General features: G+C 35.5%; 1 protein-coding gene and 1 pseudogene across 1 annotated transcript in view; one reads left to right on the top strand and one right to left on the bottom strand.

The window, feature by feature from the left end:
• DPP10 (dipeptidyl peptidase like 10) overlaps positions 1-24,759 on the top strand; it is a 662,859-nt gene that overhangs the window by 274,245 nt on the left and 363,855 nt on the right. The gene's annotated exons all lie outside the window — the stretch shown is intronic.
• On the bottom strand, positions 1,385-21,890 carry LOC136125875 (mitochondrial import inner membrane translocase subunit Tim17-A pseudogene; annotated as a pseudogene).

Raw genomic sequence — 24,759 nt, 5'->3', positions numbered from 1 at the left:
CCAGAACTTCTGCTGCCAGTGACCTTGTCCCCACAGTGAGCCACAGCTGCCCCCCACCTCTGCAGGAGACCCTTCAACACCAGCAGGTACGTCCGGTTCAGTCTTCTATGGGGTCACTGCTCCTTCCCCTGGGTCCTGATGTGCACACTAGTTTGTGTGTGCCCTCCAAGCATGGAGTCTCTGTTTCCTCCTGTCCTGTCAAAGTCCTGCAATCAAATCCCACTAGCCTTCAAAGTCTGATTCTCTGGTAACTCCTTCTCCCGTTGCTGGACCCCCAGGTTGGGAAGCCTGACATAGGGCTCAGAACCTTCACTCCAGTGGGTGGACTTCTGTGGTATACTTGTTCTTCAGTTTGTGAGTCACCCACCCAGCGGTTATGGGATTTGATTTTATCGTGATTGCGCCCCTCCTACCATCTCATTGTGGCTTCTCCTTTGTCGTTGGATGTGGGGGATCTTTTTTGGTGAGTTCCAGTGTCTTCCTGTCAGTGATTGCTCAGCAGTTAGCTGTGATTCTGCTGCTCTCGCAAGAGGGAGTGAGTGCACGTCCCTCTATCAAGACTAGATTCTTATACTCACTACTCTTCTGGGATTTATTGAACTGGACTGCCTGCATTTTAATGTGGCAAACTGAAGAACACAAGACATTTTTAATGCAATTTTAAAAATGATTATTGAATAATGATACTTGAGTGTTTACTTTTGACTTCTGTAGTAGGTGTCATTATGTAGAACAGTTTGTACCCAGGCAGAGCCTTGTGAAACAAAGATTGTAACCCTTAGCAATCAGGATAGATTATAAACATAAACTGAGACAGCAGAATCATGGCCTTATCTGAATGCTGTGTTCCAGTTCTGCTCAGTGGATGTTGGAAGAATTTAAATGAGGAGGAGAATCAAGAAAATTATGTAAAGAAAAAAGAAATATAAATTTATTTTGTTTTAAATTAGAAGGGTGTAAAGAAAGACTAAATCTATTTTCAAATTAAAATTATTCTAAAGTATGTTTTGTTTTGGTTTGTTTTTTTAAGAGCAATGTCCAGGAGTTTTTTTATTGTTTGACTAACAGAACGAAACCAGGCAGAGAAGTCCACAAGGAAATGATGGTCATACTTCATTGCTGCTTGCCATTTGGTCCTTCATCTTCCTAGCACTTACTGTATTTCCTTTGAAAGATTTTAGACATTTATTTAATCACAAATGCAATCCAAGTATGAATAAATAAATGTATTATCTTTTAGGAACCCCCACCCCCATGTTCCTTTAAATAGAAGAAGATGCTAAATGTCTCTTCATAGTTTGTTTGGCCATAGTTGTCCCACCTGTTTGAAAAACAGTCTGAAATCCTTTCCTCATTCCATTAAAGAAATCCTGGGAAAGAAGTTCTATTGATATTGTCCATAGTCTCCAAAAGGTGAGGATGGTAACTGGGCTGAAGGCTACTGCAAGGGGTCTTCAGGAAATGGAGGATAATTGGGAAATTGGGCAGAGGCAAATCTTGTCAAGGAGACACCAGCTCCTTCAATTAAAGCCCAGAGAATGCCACCCATCGCAGCTGACCCAACCATGGCCACTGGTCTGTTTCTTGCTGCCAGTATGGCTCCTGTTAAGGCACCGCTCATGATGGAGTTCCAGGGATCTTCTTTCCCTCTGACTTGAACCATACTGCAGTCAGTCACGGAAAACAGACCTTCCCCAAACAGCAAAGGTACCTCTCAACTGCAGAGCCCTGGTTTTAATAGCTGGCAAACTCCTTCCTAGTCTGTGGTTTACTCCCACTGGAGAACTGCGAAAACCTTTGGTTACCTTCACCTATGGTTCTCATCTTAAAGGCCCCACCACAGTCATCCACAATTCGCACGCATACCCTTGTACCTTGACTCCATGGTCAAAATAAATTTTCAAATTCAGTTTAATCTAGGGACATTGTTGATTAAATTTTAGATGACAATTTGGTATCTGACTGAGATGAAGAAACCACATGACAGATTTACTGGTTGCTGTTTTGTACTTTGTGATTTTAGCCCGTAGTCAATTTTAAAGGTCTGCTGGTTAGAAGGTGCTGCCTCTCTACTACTGTGACTAAAACCTTTTTGACTTTAATTTTATCTCTGTTCAAAGAATCAAGATCCTTTCAAAAGTTCTACAATCACATTGAAATTACTTTTAAAGAGAAGTTAGCTCTAGGTTTTTCTTAAAAGACAGATTCTTAAACTTTTAGATATCAGTTAAGGTCTGTACATTTTATTGCATTTTATATGCATTGGATAAATTCAATTTTAAAATGTGACAAATCTTGTTTGAAGGGAAAGAACCCTCACTGAGCAGAATTGTTGCACCCTAGTGTGTACTTTAATTTGGAATTTTCAGAATATGAATTTGTTTAGCATTGCCACAAGCAAACATAATGCTTATCTATACAAGTCCCCCATCCTAAAGAAGAACTTTGAATTTGGGTATCTATGCACAAACAGAAAGAGAGGATTTTCCTGTTAGTCCTTTGATATAATGTGGTTATTAGCTGCTTGATTTTATTTTATTAAATTTAAAAAATTTTCAGCCATACTGTGCAGTTAGCAGGATCTTAGTTCCCCAACCAGGGATTGAACCCGTGCCCTCAGCAGTGAAAGCCCAGAGTCTTAACCACTGGACTGCCAGACAATTCCCTTAGCTGCTTCATTTTAAAACTTTATAGAAGAATGTGTTTTGGGACAGACGTGTTGGTAAATCTGTTTCTGCTGCCAAGAATACAAGAGGACAACCCAACCTTACATCGTGGTGAATCTCATTTATCATCCTGTCACTGCACCATCTTTTTCCAGTTTCATCCTGGACCACGATTTCATGGCACAGAAAGAAACCTGGGCATCAAACCATAGCATATGAACAAGTGGATGGCCCAAATGTTTGAGAGCATAAACATGCCTCTCTCACTGGGCACCAGTTGAGAGGGTTGAAGCCCATTCATTGTAATTGCAGTTCAGAGTAGAAGAAGAAACTGTGCCCAGATGAGAAACAATTTGAATGTTTGTGTGGATTTGGATTTTAATAGCTCTGTCACGTTCCATCACTGTTTGCTTGAGCATTTCCCTGATATGTTCTCCCAACACTGAGGCCATTTCTGCTTCTTTCTTGATATCACTCGTTGTTTTCAAAATGTGGTTTTCCATGCTCTCTTCTCCAAACAGTCTCAGTTAGGTTTGGAATTTAATAAATGGTCAGTAAAAATATAGCACCCTAGGAGCTTAAGTCCTGAAATAATATTTGAGATAATTTAGTGTAATATTTACTTACTGTAACATTTTTCTTTCCTTTTTAGTTCTCACTCATCTGAAGATGCATCTCAGTCTTTGCTAAAATTTTATTCTTTTCAAAATTAATATTGATAGTGTCATTAATTTCTAAACCTGAAGGACGCTAAGTACCATTTTTTTACATAAAGAAAAGACATACATGGAAGGAGTTTGTAATGTTGAGCCATGAACGAGTGATAGATATAGTCTGAGACTGTACAGGACGACACTACTGTCATGAGAGACAGAGTGTGCCTTACATAAGGGCAAAACTGCTGGTCTTCCAGTGACACATTCAACACTGTGATGGGGTGTGACAAAGAGGTGGACATGGCAAACTTTGAGACATATGCTAATAACACACTACCGAGAGATATCTAGGGTGGGTACCTACTGTGATATCATCAACTGGAAATGTGCACTTTGGTACTGTCATAGAATGTTGGCATAACCCTGCTGTTTGTATCTAGCTGTTTAAGACATTGAGGACAAAGCAGTGAATCTTACTAAGGGAGAAAACAAAGTGATGCAATCAAAATTAAAAGTTATTTCAGGTACTATTGCTGGTTGCTAATTGTTATAGGTTATCCTATCACAAATTTAGTATATAGTATATATACATATATTTGTTCATTTCACTTTTGATAATGTTACCTTATTCAACATATTTAAAATTTAATCCACCAAAATTCCTTCCGGAAGAGTCTCCTTTCTTATTATTTTAATGCCCTTATGATATATCATTGTAACTACAATAAAATTAATTAAACAAGGAGTCTGTTAGACTGAGGTGGCTCTAATGCCTCGGCAGCCTATTAAGCAAGCCAAAACCTAAGCCAGAATCAATGCACCAGAATCCAAAAAAAACCCAAAAGAGCAACCGATCACAAGTAGCCCGCTTTTCCAAATAGGGCAACTGCTTAAGTATAGCCAATCGAATAACGTATTTGTTTTTCTTCTGCGTCTTCTCTATGAAAACCTTTTCCCTAGCTTCTGTCATCAGGGAGCTCCTAACCATTTTTGGTTTGGTGCTGTCCAATTTGAATCGGCTTGCATAAATAAACCTTTGAAAAAATTTTATGTGCCTCAGTTTACCTTTTAACACTACCTATACCTCTAATACAAAAGGAACCTTTTCCTGAGAGCTTTCAACTTTTTCTCTTTCACCTGGGAGGTAGATCTCTCTGACTCTGTTTTGTCCTTATAAGTTATAAAGAACCTATGAGTGTTGGTGTCTATCCATTACCATAATAGAATCTGAGCATTAATATTTATTTGTGGGCATGCCCAATTTACAAAATCCAAAATTTATTTTCATAACCTAGCTTACAGTGGGTGTATTAAATGAGTACAAGTTTTAGTGGCTTGTTGGTTTAATAGGCTCAATTAGTAGAAAAGGATAACTGGATAGCTATCAAAAGCATCCTGCCTTAAGGGTTAGAATGTGGAAGTAATATGCCTTACTACTCAGAAATTCTTTTATTAATATCTTAGTAATCTCCTTCATGACATCACTTATTCCCATTTCATTTCTTCTCTTTGTGTATCTCCTTTGACTCTCCTAAAACAATATGGTTAATTTTATAGAGGGGATTCCTAATTTCATAAATTCTTTAAAATAGTATTGGGCAGTGTACTGATCTGGCTTCTCTCACCTCTTCAGTCTCTCTTCCCACCATTGCTTCGAAGAAGTTTGCAGTCCTACACATTGAAAACCACTTTCAGTTCCTGGAATGGACCTTGGTTCTTTCAAGTTTTATGACTTTATTTATATTGTCCCTATTCTTGGAAATATTCTTATCCTCCTATTACAATGGGATAGGTTTCTGACATTCTTTGAAGGTTTAATGAAACCATTATTATTATTATTTTTTTTTTTGGAGTTCTCTGAGTTTACTTCTTCTGGCCTGAGATAGGTACTCTTTCTCTGTGCCTACTTAATGCTTACATATTTAATAGTAGTCACCTTTTAGGTGTTTTGATTCACTTACTATCCCAACAACCCTATTGAGTAAACAACTATAATTGTTATCAACCTCTTCTTATACATGAGGAAACTGAAGCAAAAAACAAACAAACTAGTACTTGCCTAAGGTCTTACAGCTAGTAAGTGACAGAATGAGTTTTGAAGACAAAAGGTCTAGTAGCATCACTATACAAACCAGCGCTGTCCAATAGAAATCTGAGTTACAAATGTGACGTAATTCATAAATTTTCTAAAGAATACATTGAAAAAGTAACTGGTGAAATTAATTGTGTTAATACATTTTGTTTAATACAATATATCCCAAATAACATTTCAAGCATAATCAGTACAGTATTAAAAATCAGTATTAAAAATGAGGTATTTTATATTTTTTATACGAGGCCTTCAAAATGCAGTGTGTATTTTATACTTACAGGATATCTCAATTTGGGCTAGTGTTTTAAAGTACATGTGGTTAATTTCTACCTTCAGTTGATGACACAAGTCTTTACTCTTAATCACAGTACTGTACTTCTCTTTGTATGGAAATAGTTTTATTTGCCTGTATCCCCCATTGAACTCTGAACTCCTTAATGAGTGAGGATGTTTTGTATCTCTAGCACATAGAATAGGTATTTCCTGATACATAGTACAAACTTAATGAATATTTATTGAATTTTGTTGCTGAAGTACATTGTTAAGTTGAAATTTCAAGAGATTCAAAATAAATGACCAAATGCATACGTTTGCCACTCTTGAGCAGATCATGAGAGAAAATTGAGACGACATCCAGGAAGACAGTTTGTATCTTTCAGGACAACAGGATATATGTAAGGTTCCATTTTAAGAATGTATGTAAATGCTGAATTTCACTAAAATCATATTATAAAATAATAAATGAAAGCATGGTCTAAAAGTGTCACAATTTTTTTTTTATTATTATAGAATACTGTGTTACATTTTTTTAGTGAAAAAGGGGGTCAGAATTAACATTGTATCATCATGTTTGGTAAAATCATGAGTGGAACCATGCCCCATGCATTGTAGATACCTAATAAATACTTTCTAATCTGATTTTTTTGAGCCAAGGGTAGTAACCTCAACTCCTACAGGTATTTGTTTATTTATTTGAAATCCGATCCAACTTGCCATCAGTTTGGACAAGCTGGGACAATTTCTCAAAATGAACTCCACTGTAGTCAAATTGTTCTCCCCAAATGAAAGAAGGTTCCCTTGATGCTAGTCAAAGAGTGAGGGCTCCTTGACTCAGAACCGGATGCAAGCTTAATACCAGCCTTCCATTTCAGCTCAATTACATTCTTGGCAGCCTGTGAGGTTCATGGGGTAAACTTTTTATAACAATTATCAATATCAGCCAATTTTTCAGAATGGGCAAGAATAAACTTCAGTAGTTCCAGGATGAGTTTTCAGTCTTCCAAAGGTTCTCTCTGGCTAACTGCCATGGAGAATATTGTAGGAGCATAAAGAGTGCAGTTTTATGCAACACTCTAGAAATCAGTTAACTTTATGTTTAGTTAGATTGTGAAGATTTTATCAAGCTGAATTAACTATTTAATGCTGTTTTAGGGTACTGTTTCTTTTTGTGAGAAATGGAAAATGGTCATTTTCTTGTGATACTTTATATACAGGACTGCAGCTGTGTGTGTGTGTGTGTGTCTGTGTGTGTCTGTGTGTTTGTGTGTGTGTGTGTATGAGTATTATCTAGCAATGTTTAGAGGTTGGCCTATCATTGACTCTGTCATAAAACTATCAAGGATGAAAGAGAGAGAACATCCTACTGATGGGCTACAGGCTCAGTAAGAACCCGGAACTTTTGGATGTGTTTATTGGGGTTGAAATTTTTGTTAGGAGTAGAATTAATATTCAGGGTGATTTGAAATGATATTAAGTTCTTAAACCCGGGAATGGCTAAATCCCGTCATTATCCAGCATTCTTTATATTTTGTAACATCAGGTACATCATTATACAAGGAACTATTAATTATAAACACACACTACTCTATTATTCACTGAATGTCCATAACCACAAAAGTGAAATTCTTTCTTCAATTGTAATAAGGCATTTAGATTTCTTTCAAAGTTTAAGTGAAAACTTTCCTTTCCTTAAAAATCTAAATTTTAACACCATGCTGCTCTAAAAACTAAAGCAAATATTTTATATAAAAGAGAAGAGGGTGAGAAGCCATAAATATCCTCTTGCCTCTCAGCCAGGCTTTAATGTGTTCAAGCCATGGAGGCAGGAATTTAAAAAAGGCACCAGAGGGCCAGGTGGCGCAGTGGTTGAGAGTCCGCCTGCCGATGCAGGGGACACGGGTTCGTGCCCCGGTCTGGGAAGATCCCACATGCCGCGGAGCAGCTAGGCCCGTGAGCCATGGCCGCTGAGCCTGCACATCCGGAGCCTGTGCTCCGCAACGGAAGAGGCCACAGCAGTGAGAGGCCCGCGTACCGAAAAAAAAAAAAAAAGGCACCAGAGACCACATGGAATTCCATGGAATTTCTTCTTAGGAGTTCAACCACAGATTCTGGAAGCATAAGAAACAGCAATATCTCAACCATGACCTTTGAACATAGTGACCCCTCACATTAGTAATTGTTTAATTTGGTTTATACAAGTATAGTTATTAAATATGGAGTGTCTTCAAGGAGCTAACACACCTCTTTCAATAAATACAAATTATAGTTTACAATATGCCCCAAGAGTAGTGCACCATCATTTTTATAAAATGTTAATATATCCCCCTATTACTAGAAGAAAAGAAAAAATATGGTGTAAATAATCACAATTGAGGTTTTGTGAAATATTTCATCATAGTAAAATATCTGAATATCACTACAGTAAATGTAAACAGGCAAATATGTTTAGCTTTGTTTAACAATCATAACTTTTTGCTGATGGATCAGTTTTAGTGAAATTTGTGTTAGAGTCTTTGAAGCATATTTTGAAATACAGCGTATCTTTTAATCTTTATGTGAATTGGTTTCATTTACTAACATTTGGAGGAGATCTCTTATTCTGAGGGAATCTGATGGGAATTCTGATGAGTGTTTGAAAAGTGGTAATTGTGGCACTTTGGGAAATGCTGGGAGAGGGCCAACCTGAGGGCCACAGGTGCTTTTCCCAGCCAGCAAGGAGGCTTAAGAGCAAGAAAGCTTTCTAGCACTGTGCCAGGAGTTGAGCTAGGGCCCTCAATGAAAGGGAATTGGATTTATCTGTAGATAAATATAACATTTCTTTGTTCTTTTCTATTTAAAAGATATACACGTTGTGATATATACCTCTAAAAAAACTCTATCTATCCTACAGAGAAAGGGGACCAGGGAACTCCTTCCACCTCCAGTTTATTAATACTACATTAAAAATGTGTATTACTTTTAAGAAATTTAAACATGACAGTTAAAATACAAACATTAAACTTATAAACAATCAAAAATTATGCAGAAGAAATACAAATACTATGAAATTCTACTTCTGTAACATCTTGGGTAACAATCTGAAGGTGGAAATCTTGATGATATACAACATTTAATGAAGTTTCAGAATCTATTTCTGCTACTGCAAAGAAATGTCATCATCAACAGTACAGAAATAAAAATTTAATAATTCTATGCATGTTGCATAAAGAAATATTTTGCAGCCATTAAAAAAATGTAAAATAATATGAAAGAATCTAGCATAACTTTTTCTATCATTAGTGTTAAAATTGGTGTACAAAAGTTCATCCAGTCTGATTTAAAATGCTTAATATAAAAAGATAAAATTAATTGTATTATCGTTGTCAGGGTTTTCTAGAGATACAAAACCAATTTTCTTCCTATCTATCTATCTATCTATCATCTGTCTATCTATCTATGTAGCTATCTAGAGGGAGAAGGAGAGAGAGGGAGGGAGGGAAGGAGGGGGAGGGAGAGAGAAAGAGAGAGAGGGAGGTTAATTTATTATAGAAATTGGCTCATACAGTGATGGAAGTCAAGAAGGCCCACAGTCTTTCATCTGCAAGCTGGAGAACCAGGAAAACTAATGGGTTTCATTCAGTCTGAGTCCAGAGTGCCACAGGACCACTGATGTCTGAGGGTAGGAAAAGAGTTGCCCCAACTCAAGCAAAAAGAGCAAATTCACTCTTCTCTTGCCTTTTTGTTCTATTCAGACCCTCATTTGAATGGATACTACCCACCTACATTGGTGAGCTTCTTTACTCAGTCTTTCTCAAATGCTAACCTCTTCCAGAAACATCCTCACAGACACACCAAGAAAACATGTTCTACCACCTATTTGGGAATCCCTTTGCCCAGTCAAGGTGACACATAAAGTGAACTATCACAAGAACTCATAGAATTTTAATTTCTTTTTTAATATTTTCATTAATTTCTAAAGTAAGTTGTGTTACCATTTAAGTCATAAATACAGGGGAAGGATTCTTCAAAGATGGGTCCAGGTAAGAATTTATCTCCCTAACTAGACAACAATTGTACTGGCAGAATCTGTCTGATATAACTTTTGAAACTGGAGTCTGTTGAAGGTTTGTAACTTCCAAGGGGAGGGTTTGGATAGCAAATTGCAGGTAACAGTCAATTTCATCTCTTAGTACAGTACCAGTTACCCCTCCTTCACACCTCAACCTGGGAAAGGAGGTAGTGCACATGTTACAGGAGAACCTTGCAGGAGCCAGAGTGGACAAAAAGCACCCTGTCTTCCTTTGGAGATCAGTGTTCTATTTGCTGATTGTTGCTTCTGATCACAGAGGTGCAGAGAAAGAGGTGGTGGTCATTGTTGTTATACCTACCCCACTGTTGTAAGGTCCTCTCCTTTTGGCCGAAGTGACTTCTAGTGATATTTAAAGGGCCAGCACCTTCCACCCCTGCCCCCTCCCTCTTTTTATTCTTTTTCTCCTTTCGGGAGCCAAACATTGAAGACTGATATATTTAAAATCAACTGCATATATATAGGGCAATTAGAAAGTCACTACACATGCCTAGGGAAAAGCACAGGATCAAAAAAGACCTGAAAAACCCCTAAGCTTATACCTCAGTGATCTTCAGCACAGAAACAGCCTATAGCAATCAAAAACAAAAAATAAAAAATAAAAAAACAGAAAACCCTGAGGAAGGAGGCAAATCTGGTTTCCAGTTACCACACTACTACATTTAAATGAACAATTTTCAACAAAGACTGAAAAGGCTTAAAAAGTATAGCCTATTCAAAGAGAAAAAAAGTAAATTTGTTAGGTCGCAAATTAAGTCTCAGTGGATTTTAAAATGTAGATATCATACAAAATATCTTCTCTGATCACAATGGGATAAAGTTAAAAATCAATAACAGAAGAAACACTGGAAAATTCACAAATTTGTGGAAATGGGACAACACACTGTTTAAAAATTAATGGATCAAGGCAGAAATCACAAGGGGAAGTGAAATATACTTAGATATAAATGAAAATGAGAACAGAGCATGCCTCTAAATATATTGGATGCAGTGAAAGCAGTGCTAGGGGAGAAGTTTATAAATATCAGCAGTTACATTAAGAAAAAAAGAAAGCTTTCAGATCAACAACCTAATTTTATAACTTAATGAACTAGAAAAAGAAGAAAAAACGAAACCCAAAGCTAGAAGAAGGAAGGAAATCATAAAAGAGCAGAGAAAAACAACATAAATAATAGAAAAAACCCCAGTGAAACCAAAAGTTTATTCTTCAAAAAGATCAACAAAATGGACAAAGTTTTAGGGATTTCCCTGGAGGTCCAGCAGTTAAGACTTCGTGCTTCCACTGCAGGGGGCACGGGTTCGATCCCTGGTTGGGGAAACAAGATCCCTCATGCCATGCCAACCTTTAAATAGATGGACTATTTAGAAAGAAATAGAAAGATAGAGAAAATATTCAAATCACTAAAATCAAAATGAAAGTGGGGACATTACTAGTGGTTCTACAGAAATAAAAAAGGATTTAAGAGAGTACTATGAACTAGTGTACATCAACAAATTGGATAACCTAAATGAAATGTACAAATTCCTAGAAACATAAAGCCTACCATTAATAAATGATGAAGAAATTAAAAATCTGAATAGAGCTATAACTAGTAAGAAGATTGAACCAGTAATCAAAAATCTCCTAACAAAGAAAAGCCCTGGATCTAAATGCTTCAATGGTCAATTCTACCAAACTTTAAAGAAGAAATAGCGTGTATCCTTAAAGAAAATATGAATAAATGGAAAGATATACCATATTTATGGATTGGAAGACTTATTAACATGTAAGTACTATTCAAAATGATCTACAGATTCAATGAAATCCTTACTAAAATCCCAGCAATGTTTTTTGCAGAAGAGAAAAAACCATCCTAAATTTCATAAAGAATCAAAAGGGACCATGAATAGCCAAAAGAGTCCAGGACAAGGGAACAAATTTGGAGGACTCAAATTTCCTGATTTCAAAACTTACTACAAAGCTACAGTAATCAAAACAGTGTAGTACTGGCATAAAGAAAGACATATGTAACAATGGAATAGAATAGAGAATCCATAAATAAACCTTAACATGTACGATCAAATGATTTTTGGCAAGAGTGCAGAAATATTCATTGGAGAAAAGACAATTTTTTTGACAAATGATGCTGGGAAAACTGGATATCAACATGCAAAATATTGAAATCGGACATTTACTTAACACCATATACAAAAATTGTATATGGTGTTAGGTAAATGTATATGTTGATGTACACTAGTTCATAACTCAGAATGGAACCATGACCTAAATTGAAAACTTAACACTATAAAAATCTTAGAAGAAAACAGTACAAAATCTCCACAACATTGGATTTGACAATGATTTTTTGTGTATGACACCAAAATCACAGATGAACAAAAGGAAAAATAGACAAATTGGGCTTCATGAAAATTTTTTTTAAATGTACACCAAAAGACACTATCAACCGAGTAAAAGGTAGCCCACAGAATTGGAGAAAATATTTGAAAATCATGTATCTGATAAGGGATATCCAGAATATTTAAAGAACTCCTAAGACTCAAGCACAAAAACACCAAACAACCAGATTCAAAAATGGGCAAAGAACTTGAGTAGACACTTTTCTAAGGTATACTAATTGTCAATAAGCATATGAAAAGATGCACAAAACCACTAAACACTAAGGACGTGGACATGCAAGTCAAAACCACGATGCGATATCATCTCACATGCATTAGGGTGGTTTCTGTACAAAGCAAAACAAGCAAGCAAACAAACTCAGAAAATAATGAGAGTTGGCAAAGATGTGTAGAAATTGGAATCCTTGTGCACTACTGGTGGGAATGTGAAATTGTACAGTCACTGTGGAAAACAATATGGAGGTTCCTTTAAAAATTAAACAGAATTACCATATGATCCAGAAATTCCACTTCTGGGTATATCACCAAAAAAATTGCAAGCAGAGTCTTTAAAAGATATTTGTGCATCTGTGTTCATAGCAGTATTATTCACAATTGCTAAAACATGGAAACATTTCAAGTTCCCACCGATGAATGCTATGTACATGCAATGAAGTATCATTTATCTAAAAAGGAAGGAGACTCTGGCATTAGCTAGAACTTGAATGAATCTTGAAGTCATTATGCTAAGTAAAATAAACCAGTCACAAAAAGACCAATACTGTACTATCTCCCTTATATGAGTAGCGGAAATCATAGAGACAGAAAGTAGAATGGTGATTTCCAGGGACTGAAGGAAGAGGGATTAGTGAGTTACTGCTTAATGGATATAGAATTTCAGTTTTGCAAGATGAAAAAAGGGTTCTGGAGATGGATAGTGGTAATGATCGCACACTGATATAAAGGTACTTAATACTTCTGACTGTACACTTATAAAGATGGTAAACTTTATGAGTATTTTAACATAATAAAAAATTGAAAAAAGAACATAATTACTTTTTAAGTAAAAACACACATGTATTAATCTTTGATATGATGACATGGGGTCTCGTGTAAGAGTAGGAGGGCTCGGTTAAGCTTCCTCCATTATCATGGTCCTTTCGACCCTTTAGAGATTACCACTCCATCCTTGCTGAGCTTCAGAGGTGGGTCTGCCTGCACCAGTCAAGCTGGGACTAGCTCCACTGTTAGCCAGACGCTCCCTTGGTTTCTGACCAGATTCTGATAGCTGACACTGATAAAGCTGAGAGAAGCACCCTACAGAACAGACATGGAGGTATCTGCTCCTGATTTTGCCATGTTCAGGTCTCAGTTACTTCCCATAATGAGACATTGCAAGGGCTTTCAGGAGTTACCCCTTCAACTCCTGCGTCTGTGTTCAGGACACCAGCCAGCACTGGGCGGGTTATGTTCGGAAGGGGTTAGACATCAGGTAGTAGCATCTTCTGGAGCAGCTGTTTCAACACTCATTGACAAATTGTACTTAAAATCTGTCCCCCATCAGAATTCTGACCCCACCATTCTCTTACTCGTCTAATGTTAGTCCCGTTAACTAAGTTCCCTGAGGCTCAATTTTCTCTAATGTAACAAGAGCCATTACTGTGAGAATTAAATAAGTATAAATGCCTAATAAAATTCCTTTCTTATTGTGCAAGTTAATAAATGTCGTTTTTTAATATGCCACATAACTTTATTTTATTTTACTGACTAAATTTTAGTTGCCATTTTCTCCCCTTTATATTTCCAAGGAACATGGTAAACACTTAAGTAGTTGTTTGATTATTCTAACAATACATTGAAAAATTGTGTTTATTATTTTGTTAAATGTTTATCAGAATACTTGATAAGGACAAAAAATAGTGCGTGTTTTCTATATTATATCTCATCTGTAAACAAATTACATACCAGTTTGTCGTATTTTTGCTTCCAGCTGTGCCCCAGAGCAAATGTTATGAGGGTGAAATGCAGGTGAAGTGGGGTAGGATTTACAGATGTGGCTCTTATCTGCTTAATGATGTCTATAATGTCATATTAGAAAGAGGGACAGGAAGGTTCATCTTTTTGAAGCAGAAACATAATTTTCAATGCAAGGTATATTATGTTTTCTAAAAGATCATGGGAGACAAAAAAAGTGAAATAAAATGCTTAAGGAGAGACATCTGTTCTCGCTGATTCTTTAACTCACTTTAAACTTGGAGAAACAAAGCAAAGTGACAGTTAACTCTTGTGTTTTGTCAGGCCTAGATCTTTAGCTTTTGTATAAAAGTAAGCAAGCAAGCTACCATCTGTGCAAACAGGTGGCTTGAATGATGTGGAGTATTAAAAAAATCATCTTTGGAGCAATGGCAAGGAATAGAGAATTTAAGAAAACTCAAGAGTTTCCTTAGTAAGATGAGAAATGTGAACTATTGATTGTGTGAGTGTTAGAAGATAAAATGTGGAAATTAAAATGTGGAAATATTTGTCCAAAAGGCTCTCTTCATGATACACATATTCCCATAGTAATTCTATCATCAGTGCGCTCACCCCAAGCAGCAGATGGCGCACTATTACCCTTGTGGCTCCCTCAACAGACTAACTGAGGCCGACTTGGAAACAGTAGTAGGGAAGATGCCTTATGCCACAGCATAACTAAGGTATTGCTCACCCATGACTTATTTATGACATAGTAGTCACGCTCCTAGCTTCATAAAGGAGGTTCTTGAAGCCTTGAGGCTGAGTGGAAAGAAAAGAATACACAGACTGGAGGGTCAGCTTAAGGAACCAGTATAAACATCAGTTATTAGTTGACAGACAGCCAATGTTGCAGAAATTGGACTGGATTTGGAATCCTCATCCAGGAATTTAATTGCTGATTTCTCAGTGTTTTCACCTAACTTCCTGTGGCTTTATTTTTGAGAAAATGAAGGGATTAGACAAGGTGACCTCCTTGGTTCCTTCCAGCTCTTCAAAATATTTTAGAGCCAATTAGATTGTCAACATTATTTTTAGGACTCCTTTTATAGAAACAATCTGTGAAAATTACTGATAAAGCAATTAGGTACTCATATATCTGTATGACTAATGTTAAATATTCATAGTTTACTCACGATCTACTGTGTGTAGATCCCTGCATTAACAGAATTGAGGATGAGAAGGTTCAAAGTAAAGGAGAAGATGAATTATAGGTAGCAACCATAATGCAGAAACAAACCATTTTTGTTTCAAAGACGTTGAAGAATTTAGCATTATTTCAAATAGTGAGAACAAATACCAGGTAAATATCACGTATATATATTTTTTCTATTCTACCAACAGTTTTGTTTTTAAAGCCAAAATAAATCTAAAAATGTATATTTTAAACTTTTGGCATCTCAGCCGTCTCTTCTTTGGTCTTTACATTTTTTCTGATTTATTTATCTTTTAATAAGAACTTTATTGAGATAAAATTCATGTACCATAAAATGCACCCCTTTAAAGTATACAATTCATTTTTTTTAATATATTCATAGAATTGTCCAACCATCGCCCCTATCTATTTCCAAAATATTTTCACTGCCCCCCCATACTCATTAGCAGTCATTTCCCCTTTCCCTTTCCCCTTCCCCTTCTCCCCTGACAACCACTAATCTACTTTCTATTTCTATGCATTTTCCTACTTGGACATTTCCTATACATTGAATTATATAACATGTGGCTCTTTTAGATTTGCTTTTTTCAGTTCAATTGTTTCCAAGCTTCATCCCTCTTGTAGCATGTATCACCAGCTCCTTTATTGATAAATAATGTTCTGCTGTATAAGTATATCAAATTTTAAAATCTATTTATTAGTTTATGATATTGAGTTGCTTTCCTTTATCATTGGCTTTAGATCTTAATATTATTTTATTTCTTATATTATTGAGTGAATAATTAACCCTTGGAACTTCCTTCTATTCTTCTTGCCTAATTATCATCAAATGTATATGGTGATTTTACAATGCACAAAATGGAAAGATTTAGAAATTAATTCAATGAGACACATAAACACCAACTATATACTCGGTTCTATTCTAAGTAATGTGGTAAATAAGGAAATTTGAATATTTCCTTTTAGAAAGAGTATGTGCACTTTTTAATGATTAATGATAATATCTGATAAGGATGGAATATAGGTTGAGTGGAGAATTATTTTTTAAAATACTAGTTAAATCATCATAATCAGCTTTGCTACCTCCATCATCAACAAAGCCAGGATCACTCATTGGGCACATACACTGTATAAGATATTGCATTTTTTGGCATACATTGGAGTGTTTTATATTCAAACAACTTAATTGGGACATGGTTTTTTCTTATTTCAAATTAGAAGAGTAAATGACAGATAGCTAATGTAACCATACCCAAAATTAAATGCTTAGGAATAAGAAGAGTCAGGTTTTATCCTAAATCTCTAAAACATACTCCATATATATGTGTGTCAGTGTGTGTATATATATAACATAGTATTATACTGTGTAATATATATTACACTATATATACTTATATATTGTACTATATAATATATATTACACTATGTATACTTATATACATACATGTACTATAAATATACAATATATACGTGTATTTTATATATTTATATAAATTATATACTTGAAAAGGAATCATGGTGGAGGGACGGACTTTGAACTTATCCATGATGTTTATTTTCAAGATTTGGTTGATCAGAGTTGGGATTGAGATCAGTGGTTTGAGGAAAAGTATCACAGCATCCTTTCCACTGCAATGCTGTGGTACCACTAAATGATTTTAAAACGTATGTTTAGAATTTATCCTTATTGGCAAGACTCATTTGTAATTTCAGTCCATTCCTTGGCAAATCTGGTCTCTTTTAACAACACAACAGGAGAGTTGAAACTTTGATGGAGATTTGTGATTCTTCCAGGACATACATGTACATCTCCTCAGCAGTATCAGATTGATCTGTTGCCAACATGTTTTCTCCCCTCTCAGGAGAATGAATCTCTGACTACACATCCTGGCAAACCCACACATTCCTCCTGGCAAGCTTCCCCAGTGGGCCACAGAAGGTCTTATGCTTTCAGGCAAAATCATTTTTCTCTAAGGGAAGTGTGACTTGGGAATATGGCAAGGCCCCAAATAACCTGGAAAGTTTCCTCAGAATTTTAACAATTACTGAAATATATTTCCTTTTATGGACCCATTCTTCTGCTAGAAAGTACCCATTACACACACACACATACACACACACACATACACACACACACATAATCAATTGTGCTACACTTTCCTGCATGATAAAATGCCAGTTTATGGTAAGTGTGGAGAGGCATTGTTTTTGTTGTAAATAACACCCTTCATAAATAAAATCAGTCTTCATTAATGCACATACACTGTATAATAGATCTGTTACCTATTTCACTTATCCAAACTTGACCTTTTTCTGGCATCCACAGAATGATTTCTTTTTTTAAAATCAACACATACCCAACACTCAGTAGGAGTGGACATGAGATTTAATCCTGTGCCTGTTAGTACATCACATACCCCTAACACACAGGGCAAGAATGTTTACCTGCCCCAATCAGGACCAGAGACAGCAGCGAAACTCTGATTGAGTATCCTAGAAAAAAAATCTTAATTTTTCCTGTTGGGCTTGAAAGTGAGAGGCCATGAGGTTTTAGTGATATTTGGATCATGAAGGGAAAGCCTGTCTGAATAGAGCCATCTGAAAGAAAACTATAAGATAGTACACTTGGCCTGATGACATTTGAGCCCTTGCATCAACTGGTACCTTGAAGCCAGACATACAATAAAATACTTTTTAGACTTAAATCTGTTTGGGTCAGGTCTTCCAATACTTGAAACAGAAATAATCCTTTACTTTTCTCCCAATTCCTACCCTTATATATAAAATAGTAACAACTTATCCATGTGTTCTTATTTGATCAGTCTTCTCCTAAGAGCATGAATTAGTATAATAGCTGTTTACAGTTAGATAAATTTCATCTTAAGCATATGACAGAATATGATTAAGTTCATTATACAACTTGGACTCATCAGCATTTTTCTTTAATCAACTGAGTTTTTCTAATGAACTTTAACAGTGTTTAAAAAAGAAAAAAACAAACAAAACTAAATATGCTTGAGAAGTGATTTAATCCAAACTCAAAACCCAAAATTATTGCCCAAAGTTATTGCCTCTGTCCACTAAACTTAGCCATAGAACTAACTAGAGTTTTCTTATATTGGTAAATATCCTATAAGTGTTTTAATATATTTTATATTTCTGTTATAATCCCCAGAGTCTGATTGTCTTTCAGTATGTGAATTTTTAAGCAGTACTTTTGTCACTTATTTCAATATTTTTTCTGTTTAAATCAATGCAATACTTCCATTTCATTCAACTAAGTCAATTTCCTATTCAATTAAGTCTTACCTTATGGTTCAGTTATATACTACTTGGAGTGCAGTGATCAATTTTAATCTCTAGAGATTTAATTGAAAATGAAGAAATTGATAAAGGTATGCCATTATGCCTTGAAAAGTCACAGCATCTGTTGTTTAGATGTATGAATTAGTTGTACAACAAAAAAGTTCTTCAGTGCTACTTTGTAAAACTATGTTCAGGACTAAAATATCTACATTTACTTTATTCTATTTTTTTTTTTTTCGGTACACGGGCCTCTCACTGCTGTGGCCTCTCCCGTTGCGGAGCACAGGCTCCGGATGTGCAGGCTCAGCGGCCATGGCTCATGGGCCCAGCCGCTCTGCGGCACATGGGATCCTCCCAGACCGGGGCACGAACCCGTGTCCCCTGCATCGGCAGGCGGACTCTCAACCACTGTGCCACCACGGAAGCCCACTAATTTATAATTTTAAGAGAAGCAAAAGGGATACAAAACATGACGTACTTTGAGATCTCAACTGCATGTTTGTAAGGAAACACATTAAAATTTTCATAGTTATTTTTCCTTGGTATGTTGGCATTATACAAATTTTCTGTGTTGCACATATATTACTTTAAAATCAGAAAAGAAACAAAAGTTACTGCCTTTGATAATATACATCTTTTTCTTTTGTTATCTTGAATGTTCTAATATTAAACATGACGAGAAAAACATTTTCATAGGATGAGAATCTGCCTAAGATAAACTGGCACTAGATAGGGAAAGGTAACAGATTCACCTCTCCATTCAACTGGAAGACCAATTTCAAGACATTGCATCTTGATAAGAAGGAATAGCCTTATCAAATATATTGGAGAGTAAACATGTTTGTCAGTGGAACAATGTCAATTGTTAACGGAAATTGACTAAAGTGTATGGACTGGCCAGAAAGGATCCAAGTAGCTAAATCTGCACAGATATAAGTATTATAGATAGATAATTATATATATATATAATACTATTTATATATTATAGATAGATAACAGATAGATATCTAAATAGTGGATTTCAGAACTTTAAATGGCAGTCAGTGTTGCAAGATTAAAGCACAAATTGGATGTGTAGAGTTAATGTTAATTTTGAGTCTAATTTACAAGTTGGGTGCAAGATTATTTGATTTATGATTAAGTTAATGAAATGTCACTATGCAATTTGAGACCGTGTTATTAATGATGTAGAAATTAATTCTGAAATTAAAACCTTGAGAGAAAAAGGGGAGGTGTTTAGAATTGAGGAAGGATAACCTGTAAATGAGTAACTGTGAATGATCTGAGATTTTACTCCCCTTGTATGTATGTGTGTGTGTGTGTATATATATACATAAGCATGAAGCCTTTGGATCAGAGACAAAGAGAGTTTGTGGTGAGGGCCAGATGGTACCTTCTCATATAGTGAGGTGCCTTACAGGAATGGAACTGCATAATAAGAAAACACTTACCTTGCATAGGATTGCTGGTGACCTGCCCATCCTCCAAATCTTCATTTGGAAGCTGAGATCAGGCCAGATTAATCTTGCCAGAATAAGGAAACATGGAGACAAGTTAGTGGCTAAAACAAAAACAGAATTAGGCAAGAGAGGAGTGATTTAGATATTTTCCTAGACTCTTATTTTTTCTTTATATTTTGCAGTTTACATGTTACCTTAAAATAAGATCTGTTCTTTGTCTGTGTCACTGCCGTGTAGACTTCTAGACTTTTAAGATCATAGAAACACAACCAACATTTATGTTCATTTCACATGAGCTGCTCAGTGAAGAGAAGGCATGAATCTGTTTGTCTTCTTTTTGCCTGCTGACTACAGGAGACTGGACCATTCAAGCAGAGATAGTTGAGTATATGAGTCTGGAGTTAAGAAAGCTTTGGTAAAGCCCTAGTGATTTCTGATGGTTTTAACTGAAGAAAGTTAAGAACCAGTTACAAGTGGTATTTATGCTACTGCTGTGTAAACAAATCTTCTGGTGGTAGAGGTATTTGAAGTTCTAGAGAGTGGTGTTTAATTTTCTTATGTGATTTTTTGCAAATAATCTAAAGAATGAAATGATCCTATGAAAACTGCTGCTATTCACATTTTAGCTACAGATCAAAAAAACATCATTTAGTTGAGTGACCATCAAGTGGAAAGGGCTGTTTACCACTGGAAGCTCCATTCATAGGACTGACATTTCCATATGAATTAATGATCATTACTTAGAATTATGACAACTTTTAAATGAAGATGGCCTTTATTCTGGTTATTTTTTAGAAAAATGCATTTATTTTGTACATCTATCTTTATCCCAAATATTTACCAGGAATGCAAATCATTTTAAGGGAAATATATCTCTCATGCCAGATTGGAAAGCAAAAATTCTTTCAAGTAAATAGATATTTGGGGGATCCAAAAGTAATTCTAGTGACATTGCAGTGATTGGTGACTAAACTAACATTTCTAAATATGGTAAGTAAAAAATATGATCTTTGAATGAAGCAAACAACCAACACAGAAGTCAGCAGATTTTTCTTTAAAGGATCAGAGAGTAAACGTTTTACGTTTTATGAGCTATATACTCTGTGCTGCAGCTATAAAATCTGCCATTGTAGTGCAAAAGCAGCTACAATATGTAAATGAATAAATGAATAAACATGACTGTGGGCCAAATTTGGTGCACCTAAACTTAGGTTTGTAAGGTTGGGTTAAAGAAAAATTATTTTGCCACATGTTAAAATAGTAAGGAAGACCTCATTCAAGACTATTACAGTAGAGGATAGACTACTGCAATAGAGGGAAGACAACTAAACTGAACTCTAAATACAGCAAAGATACCTAGGGATTTATAGCCAAGAAGCAAAGTGTGAGGCAGAGTACATGGAAAATTTCTAAGAGGACATATCAAGGGTAGTCACTAAGCTGACTTAGCAGGATTCTTGCTAGCAATGAACAGTCAAGGTCTAGTGAAGAAGAGGGGTCAGAGGTGCCCAACTAAATTTTGGTCAAGAAGGGAGTCTTTGTCAATAGTGCTAAATGCATTTCTAAATAAAGTTATACATGGAAAAATAAAATATAATTGATAAATGTAGTGAAAAGACTTAATCTTGTACCAGAGAAAAATATTTGTTGAGGTCTTTCAATGGGATAGGTGCCATATTGTGTACTATAGAAGTTATAAACTGAATACTAGTTCCCCCAAATTACCACCAAGATAACCTGTTAAACATGATGAAGCACAGCTGAACTTGTTGCTTACCTTCGTAAAGAAGATCAGTTTCTTCACCAAGAGTAAGCAGCATATTACCCAAAGGGAATGGTGAAAGAAAGATGTTTATGAGGTTTGGGGGGGGGGATCTGGTTTGACAGGTCTTTCAAGAAGTAGTATTGATTAGGATTGGTTGAAATTTGAGTTGTAAAAGTTGAGGATTGGTGAATTTAGGGAGGGGAGGGTTTGGGAGAGACTCTTGAATATTAAACAGTCATTTGGTTGAGTTATGTATTGTTCTGAGAAAGAGATGTTTACTTCAGTGAGCATTAGTTGAGTAGTCTATTTTTCAAATAAATGGGTTTTCAGAAAGTTCCTGAAAAAAAAAAAAAAAGGATGAAGTTATTTGCAACCTCATCTTACCAGCAAGAATTTTCTGAAATATTAAAGCCGTATTAATACAGACACCTGAATAGTAAATTCATGTTAATGTAGATTGTGGGATGTGTGGGTGTGGATTGTTTCAGTTCTGAAAGAAACAAGAAGAAATAGGGCCTTCTAGAATTTCTAAAGTAATTGAAAACCCAAAACAAACACATGAAAACTAAATAAAAATAGTAAAATTATTTGAAAGAAATTATATGATTAAATATTAAATGACTGGTCGAAGAGCTCAGAAAAGAGAGATACTGAGTGAGGACTTTAGAAGTGTCGGGAATCTAACCATGCTTTGGGAAACGTGGAAATTCTGGACAGGACCTGGCCATTGGTTACTGGGCATCATAAGGAAAATAGAGTGGGAGTGAAGTATGAGTTGTGTGGACAACTGTAAACAACAGATGATCAGAACTTCTTATAGGGTATCAGGAGATAATAAGTAGGGAAATACGTGTTGAAGTCATGGAGTGAGTAACCTGAGTGTTATGATTGTTTTCAGAGCAAATGAGAGCATTCAAAGTGTTGTTTAGGATGTGTTAGACTATGTGATGGGAATAAACTAGAGGCATAGAGAACACTGAAAAAACTAAAACAATCTTCCAAGTGAGAGGCTTTATAGCCTCTATATAGGAGATCTATATATATGTGTACATATATATATATATATATATATGTATATATATATATCCATCTATATAGGAAATGAGATAGGAAGATGTAATGAACTTAAGCATATATATATAGAACTTTGAGGGAGGGTGTAGCCAAAAATATGATGAGTTTAATTTTAGTCTACTGAGTTTTATGTACCTGCAAGTCATTTATGTCATCTAGTATAGAACTGGAAATATGAAACCAGCATACAGGAGAGGTCAGGGTTCAAAAATTTAAGAATCAATATAGGTTCATTCTCTAAGTCTGTGAGTTTGTTCTGTTTTGCAAATAAGTTCATTTGTATCATTTTTTTTAAGATTCTGCATATAAGTGATTATCACAGGATATTTGTCTTTGTCTGACTTACTTCACTTGGTATGATCATCTCCAGGTCCATCCATATAGCTGCAAATGGCATAATTTCATTCTGTTTAACAGCTGAGTAATATTCCATTGTATATATGTACTGCGTCTTCTTTATCCATTCATCTGTCCGAGGACATTTAGGGAATGAACCTCTGGTTACCAGGGCGGGGGAAGGGTAGGGGAGGGATAGATAGGGAGTTTAGGATTGACATGTACACACTGCTATATTTAAAATAGATAACCAACAATGACCTACCGTAAAAATAAATAAATTTTTAAAAAGTAAAGAAAAAAAAAAGAATCAATGTAGGTAGGTCTGAGTAGAAATGACCAGTTAGAAAATAGCAGCTGGAAAAAAAAAAGCTCAGAATTGAGCTTTGGAGTATGTCTTTGTTTAGATAGCAATTGGATGAGTAGAACGTATAGAAAGTTTTGAAGAAAGGATTCCAGGACAAGGTAATGCTTCAAAGGCAAGAAAAGATTTCAAAATCCTTCTGTTCATTGTAATTGTCACAGACTGCAAAGTTGAGTGCGGTGGGGACTAAGCGTGCAGAAAAAGCACATTAGATTTGGTTATCACAGGTCAGTGTTGATGTTGGCAGTTTGCTATTTCAGGAGAGTGAGGACTGCATCTGTGCTTCAGGGAGATACGGAGAATTGCATGTATGGTGGACACACAGGATAAGGCTGAAACCCCTTGTACAAAAGGTTTACTGAGGCTTATTATGAATGGACAAAAGCCTGGGAGAGAGCAAAAGAACTGAATGAGGGTGATTATTATTATTATTTTTTAATATAGAGAAGAAATATACAACATGAAAAGTACAAGTAAATGGCAAGAGGTAGATATTTAAGAAATATCAGAAATCAAAGATATTTAAAAGCACGGAGCATACTGATTTGGCTACAAAACAGCTTTTTTGCCTTTCAAAAGAGAAAGATCACCGCTTTGCAGAAGTCTGGGGGAACGGAAGAGTGTACATGGAATGAGATTTTGAGGTAGACAAAAAGCACAACTAAGCCATTTCAGATGGCCTCAATTTTCTCAGGTAAATATATGGAGCCTGGGGTTCCTTAAAAAGTGAGAAAATTTTCTATATAGTTGTGAACAGTGTTTTAGGAGAGATGGGTAAAGGCCTGCTGTGTTTCAACTATGATTAGCTCATAGTCTAGATTTACCACTGATATCTTTAAATAATGATTAAATCTTAACTTGATATTTAACAAATTCTTCCTAAATTTATTTGAACATTTTCAGTGATTATCATTTCATTATTTTGTTTTACTGTTTTTTCTAATATTTTCAGTTTGAGTGTGAATTTTAAAAAATGGATGCTATAGAATTTTTATTTTAGATATGTTAAAAGTAAGTTTTTCAGACAAAAATCATGTTTGTATTAAAATGTTTCAAACAACCAATTTGCCAAGATTTTTTCCACTTTTTGAAAATTCTCTCCACAGATAGATGATAGATTTAATTTTGAAACATTAAAAGCAAATGTCAA

Source organism: Phocoena phocoena, chromosome 7 (assembly GCF_963924675.1).
Source record: "Phocoena phocoena chromosome 7, mPhoPho1.1, whole genome shotgun sequence".
Lineage (NCBI taxonomy): Eukaryota > Metazoa > Chordata > Mammalia > Artiodactyla > Phocoenidae > Phocoena > Phocoena phocoena.
Note: the sequence above shows the minus strand (reverse complement) of the source record. Positions and strands in the feature narration are given on the sequence as shown.